Raw genomic sequence first — 7587 nt, 5'->3', positions numbered from 1 at the left:
TTACTTTTTGTTCAGTTTGCTACCATTTTGTATTATGTCCTTCACGCAAGCTACCATTCTCTATCCCTCCACCCTCAGCCACCACCAAGTGACGTCATAGGCTTTATCACCCAAAGCTGTGCAGAACTCCGAAGTGAAGAGTCCTTATAGACCTTGATGTGAGTTACTACGCTTACATGTATAAAGTTGACAGTCACGTATACAACCCGCACTACACCCCATCCACACAACGCCACCACACACACACACACACACCAAACACACACACAACACACACACGACACACACGCACACACACACAACACACCCCACACACACACACACCAACACACGCGCACACACACCACACACACACACACACACATCACACACACACACACACACACTACACACACACACACAACACACACACACACCACACACACACACACACACAGAGTAATCTTCAACCTCATTCCTTAATCCTTTCCCCACCCCCAGCAACCAACCATATATGCGTGATATGCGCCCTACGCATTTACATTCAGATGGAGCGAGACATGTACACTCACCAAAAAAGAGTAATTTTGCTCGGGAGTAGATGAAACGAAACGATCAGCAGAAGTTGATTCGGAAAATTTGGCACTTCTTGTTTTCAAAGCTCAGAAATGATGAAGCTTTTTAACAGTGTTCGAATAGTGTTTTTGAGCTGATATGGCTAGGGCCCCATATCATGCCAATATTAGTAATGGAGCCCTCATAGAAAATTACGCTATACTCTGAGGGATTATCAAAAGCTGAAATATCAACAAGAATAAGTATTTTGAAGCCAACCGCGTCTCTGTGGATCCAGCGACACCAAGCAACTAAATCATCAGAGAAATGGCTAGAAGTGGGCGCCCTAGATGCATGGCGGAAGAATATCAAGTAAATGTCATTCAAAATTATAAATCAATGTGCTATATGAAAGACAAATAGGAAGATTGCACCAAAGTGCATTTATATTATGGGCCAATGAAGACCATTTGATACTCAGTGGCAACACCCCTTAAAACTAACTAGATTTGAGAAGGGGGCATGGCATAGCTAGTAGTTAGTGCTACATCCACTTACTCTGAGACATTTTCTTCTTGATTATTTATTTATTTATTTTTTATAACAATCTATATACTGCTGCAAGGGATGCAGAACCCTTTTGTTCTACTGGCTACATCCGACGTACTTACATTACACTGCTTTACACAGACTCAAGATCATAGGCTGTTTGTTGGATACACAGCAAGCGGGTGTGGGGAGTTGGGGAATGTCGGGCTCGGCAGATTTACTGGTATACGTGGAAATCGGATTAGATATTTCTACATCGTAGGGTCATGATGTTCCCCAGTCAGTCATTTTTACTCGTCCAGGACAACAGCCCTATGCACACGAGCAGTGTCATGAAGGCGTGATTTCGGCAACACCCCAAGATGTACCACATACAGCCAAATCGCCAGATCTCAATCCCATTGAGAATGTTTGGGTAGTCATGGGCAGATACTCCCACTCCCCCCCGCCCCAGGATCATACCCACAATTGTCATATCAATCGGGTTGCCAGCATTTTACGGTATGGAGCTTTTGCGCTCTGCAGACGACGCGTTAACGGCAGCGTGCGTAGTTGCATTTATACCAAGTAGACTTGCCACCAAGCTGGTGCGGTAACACGAAATATTTCAGAACCCTATTTTTAAAATTTAGCTGAGTGAAATGAACAAAAATAAGAAACGTGCTATTCTAGGTGCATTTTCAAGCTATAACCAGATTTATATAGGTGTGTTTAGTAAAAAGTTTAAAATTCTGGCCCTTGACTTGAGGGGAGAATCCAAAGTCTTGGGTGGGGGGGGGGGGGGATGCAGAGATACTAATATCAAGTCAAGCTCACAGCACTTTTCCAACCGTTTTCGTCGTCGTCACATATTTTGAAGTCAGAAAGAGTAAAGATACTTTTTTCAGCAAGTGTTCACGGACATGTACACACACACACACACACACACACACACACACACACACACCACCAACACACAAACCCACACACACACCACACACACACACACACACACGCACACGCCACGCCAACCCACACTTACACCCCTATTAACAACACACACACACACACACACACACACACACACACACACACACACACACACACACACACACACATATATATATATATATATATATATATATATATATATATATAATATACCTTTTCTTTATGATATAGTTCCCCCGGCTGGTCAAATGATGAAGCACTATCAGCATTTAATTGCATAAAATTATATTTCCTCACAGGATAAGATTTACAATTGCATCTACTTGGTCAGCATATCTTTGTTAATATTTCCTATAGCCATGCTATCCAAACGACTGACGTTGGCGCATATGTTTCCTCACAGAGTTGCGTAAAAATTTATTAAAAATGACATGCATCAGAATCACTCCTCTATTAACAACCTCGTTCCTGTACGGTAGGAATAGGTGCACATAATATTAATACCAACATTGATTTATACTCTTATCACGTGTCCCTTAATTAAAGCACACGCATTTTGTCTGAAATCCCTGATAACGCTTACACACTCGAGAGATGCTGATGCTACACCACAAACTTGATGTGTAATGACTTTTTTGTTTGGAAGAGTATGGGCAACATAAAATGATTATAATCCGAATGAACATACTAGATAAGGCATCTTAATTATATATAACTATTTCCAACAAAAAAATAATTCAAACTATATTATTTAACACTAATTAACCCTCTATTTCATTTTTTTCCAGTAGAAAAAATAATTGGTAAATAAATAAGTACTTGGTTTATGATGTAAATAACTTTTCTGGGCCGTTTAGTGGGCTACTAGACCAGGTAGTTAATAGACGAATTGGTCTGGCAGCTGCAGCCATGAATTCAATCAACAAGAGTCCCTGTGCAGAAGGACCAAGCTACGTGACTTCAAAGTGCTAATAATCCTACTGCCAGTTTGCTTTTGGAAGTGAAACCTGGACGCATATCTATGCCTTGAGTCACGTCTTGATACCTTTTGTAACAAGTCCTTTCGCCGTATATGTGGTACAGTTTGGCAGAACTGTGTGTCTAACTGGCGTTACATCGTGAAGCCACCATAGGACCCATTACTTGCACAATCCTGACCGCAACTCAGGCTATACAGGCCACTTAGGCTTGTGGTGGAGGAGGCCGTGGGACGACCCAGGAAGTCGTGGCTTGTGCATATCCTGTCGTGAAGAACTAAAGATAGGCTGACTAAATGGCTTGCTATTAGGAACCCTCTTAGTGAACATGAAATATATATTATATATATATATATAATATCATATATATATATATGCCATATATATATATACATATTATATAATATATATATATATATATAGAATATTATATACAAAAATATAATCATACCCTTACAACGGCACACACACACACACCACACGACACACACACACACACAACACACACACACACACCACACACCACCAAACACACACACAAACACATCAGGCATGAAAGCCATACTTGACTGTAATTCTATCATTGATATTATTAAATAAGCAAAGAATTTATCCTTTGTCAAGGTAGCAACTGTAACTAGTTTATGACAATAAAATGTGCCATTCCAAGGTTGGAGTAGGGAGGGTCGGGTAGGGGCTGGTTTGGCTCTATCCAGCTTCTTTCTTTTCAGGGCTGCAACAGTCTAGGTCACTGCCGCCATGGCGATCGTGACTGACTTCTCGGCCTCCCCAAACCTGTTGCTACTGCAATGACTACAGCAGTCAACAGGAGAGTCATATCTCCCTCATCAAAGAGATGATCGTCTCTTGGGGAGGCTTTTACAGTGTTCTTTGAACATTTATGGTTCTTTTTCTACACACTTTTAAGGGCCCAGGAACGGCCTTTTTATTGAGGTTCTCCGTTGTGGACGGGGCGGTGCTGGTGTTTCCTTCCTCTTAGGAGGCCAAGGAGCCTTTTCCCTCTTGTTCTGTCCACAGATATGGGTGCCTGGGGGAGCAAGAACAAAGTCTGGTCGATTTTTAGCAATCTCGTTGCCTGAGGGCCGCCTCGTTCCTGACAGAGCAAGCCAGGCTCCAGGCATGATGCCTCTTGGCACATTTGGGCATTTTGCTGTTGTGTCCCCTTTTGCCTTTCTTGGTGCTTTAAGGCTCACCTTGTTTTGTTGTGCCTGGCGACCAACATTTGGCCTTGGCTTGCAGCTAGCCTGGTGACCATATTTCTGGCACTTAAAGCAGTGATTGGGACTCCTTTCAGGGTCACCAGGACTTGTCTGGTTGGAGGTCTTCCTTTCGACATTCGGGAAGCCCCCATGATCTGTGGGTGTGATGTGACCAGATCCACATCATACGAAACTAAGAAGCCAAGTAGTACCATCTTGACTCTCCTTTCGTCGGGATTCAGTGGTAAATTAGACACTTCTTCGCCATCTTTAACTCTTCGATTCCGTGTAGGAAATTCCAGGGTATGCTTGACACTTTAGGGACAATGATTATGTCTTGGTCTATGGCAACCCGGATTGACAACTGGATTTTCTCTGCATCTTCTATGCTCTCGCCAGTTGGTAAGCATTTTCGAAGCCTTCAGGTTTAGAGGGAACCTTGAACTGTGGGAAATGTCTAGGGGGTCCAGACTCTCCCTCAAGTCCTGTCCGCCAGCCAGGTCGTTCGGACCGCCCTTTCCGCTGGATTCTGGCTCTGGTCATGGTAGGTTAGTTGCTCGTTTGGTTGGTTCAGCTTGTGCTCCGCATCTTGGTCCGGGAGGACTTTGAGTTGAAAGTCAGAGGTCCCCTCTCCCTCGTCAGGCCTGGAGAGGCCAGCACGAGAGTCCATCTGCTGGACAATCTCATGGACAGACATGTTTTTGGGTGATAAATTCTGTGTCTGGTCCATTTTAGCAGCATGTCTGACAGAGTCAGCCTTTGCGTTTGATTTTTTTCTTGTCACTAGAGGCCATATATGGCTTCGTAGTGACTGCCATGGTCAGTGCCTTGGCATGGTTTCAATAATTTTTTTCTTGTTTTTGCGTGGGTTTGTGTAGGTTTGTTTGCCATGTTAAATAGCGTTTTTTCACCCTCTCAACGCGTCCAACCACCACGGAGTCCATACAAGGGAAAGCTGTATGTCAGAGTTATGTCTAACAGCTACAGGGGTGGTGAGGGGTTACGCAGCCAATTAGCCATTGTAACGGCACTCAGCAAGACGCTGTGTGAATGCCATGGTGCCATGAAATGCTTGACCATTGCCTCTGTAAGGAGACAGCCGACTGACCTGACCGGGCCTGGGGCAGGTCACTCGTGTTGCATAGCCCAGGGTGTACTCATGCACCATCGCTCAACTCAAACCTCCAGGACTCTCGTCTCCACATAGCAGCCAGGTGCATGACGACAAACACTGGGGTAGGTGGAACCCCTGGGGACAGATCAAGGGATGCAATTCCCACCTACTAGGTAGTGCATCATTGTTTTGAACCCTTTTTTTTCATCCCTCCACAGTGAAGTCAACCACCCAAAGGGCTAGCTTCACCTAATAGAGGGCACTCAGTTTCCTCCTGCACCTTTTCGAGGCGGTTGCAGTGACAGGACTAAGCACAAAATTCGATGATGCCGTGTTTTGTAACGACCACAAGGCAATGTCAAACAATTGTATAGAGATTTAAGGGTTTCAAGATGCTGAAAGATGGCATTTATATCCTCTGAATTCACCCTGTAAACATTCTATATTCAAATATTTAATGTACACATTTTATAACATAAATGATAACCATTTTCTTTGGTTAACTTTAGATTTATTTGCTGCTTATAGGCTATAGGCGGCATATATACAATTTTATTACATGCAGTCCTCGAATATACATTAACACCGTTTTAGCATCTTAACAAAGGCGGCGTTTTCTGAGTTCGGACGTCCTCGACTTTCTTGACGTTTTCAGGTCCCCAGGTTCTGTACTCAAAACAGATTAAAAAGTTGCGTATCTCTCGGGCTTTACCAGTGTCGTACGCTTCCGAATTGTTAGTTAACAGACTGCTCTTACAGGTTTCGAGACCAGATATGGTAGATTATTTTCCCGATTACTTAGTTGACAGAAACCTTTATGTGATTATAACATAGCCTATTCCATATTACCGGGGAATTTTAATTGACTAGTATTTTGTTTGGTTTAATCTTGAATCAAATATAAGTTCAATGTATTTAGGTTAAAAGACGACAAACAATTTTTTGGTGGCTGTCTATCTTCGTATAGACAATTGATGACCTGAAAGACACTATTAAGGGAACCCTTACTTCTTTCCATGAAAAAGGATTAAATTTATGTGACATCACAAGTTTTCTTAGATATGTTTTACGATATCCTTTGATCCAATATCCACTAAACAATGCATTTCCTTATGGAAACTTATCTCCAAAGTTTTGATCATCGACTTGACATGCACTGGGTAATTAATTGGGTTAAACAGTCGTCGCTGAGAAATTCAATCCAGCCCGGATTAGGTCCAATTGATGTTCTGGATTAGTACCCATGTAAATGGTACCCCTGAGGTATCAAATGACATCATCTAATTACTAACGGAAGGTTTGACGACTGGCTGTAATAATAAAAACTACAATTTGTACAAATCCGTTGGCATTGTACTGCGTGGCCTTTACCTCTTCATATAGATTCAGCGGTGCTCCATTCCTTTGGTATCATAGGCATATGTTGCTTAATAATTCATCCAGGCATGCGCAGACCTCACTGACAAGAGAAACTATATAAGAGAAGAAGTCTCTTATATTTTTACATTCCTAGGATTATGATATATAGCGATAATTACAATGTACATCGAAAACCCGGCCATCATAGCTACCACATTAAATATATTACCCGCATCTCTATGCAAAGTAGATAATGCCGGCCGGGGGAGGCAATTATATGATACGCTACACGCAGCTGGTGGGCTCGAAATAAAATCCGTCGGTGATGGATGAATCGGGTTCGCCTAAAAATGACTCGATGATGTTGTTAATTGAACTTTTTACATGTGTGTTGTCGTGCAAAATGTTTCTCGACAGGCAAGAAAGAAAGTTTCAAAGCTCTCTGTGAACTGAATATAGGTGACATTGGTATCTGCTGTATTCGGTGGTATATGTATACGCGTTTGCTCCATAATATGATCAAAATCTGTCTAGCGCCATACAAGATAACTGAACCCCTCAAAAGGTGCTAGGGCTACCTCCCCCCCCCCCCCGACAAAGGCGCCACAAAGTGTTTAATCATTGTTCTCTCACATAACAGTAACAGATGAAGTCACCCAGTAAAATGAAGGATGTTTTGAAGAGATTTTAAGGAGTTAAGCAATGAGAATTGCATTACCCGGCGCGGTATCTGTTGCTCCCCACGACCACGCCGCACACACATTGACCGACCATTGAACCAGCCGCTTTACATGGTACTGCAGGAATGTCGAATTCACTCCATACGGAGATGAAATTAAACAAATGTATATGAATTTGTTTTCAGCTTGAGAGAGTCCGCAATGGTACTTGTAGAATTGGTGGT

Source organism: Penaeus monodon, chromosome 6 (genome assembly GCF_015228065.2).
Source record: "Penaeus monodon isolate SGIC_2016 chromosome 6, NSTDA_Pmon_1, whole genome shotgun sequence".
NCBI classification, from domain to species: domain Eukaryota; kingdom Metazoa; phylum Arthropoda; class Malacostraca; order Decapoda; family Penaeidae; genus Penaeus; species Penaeus monodon.
The sequence above is the reverse complement of the archived record's forward strand: the minus strand, read 5'-3'. Positions refer to the sequence as shown.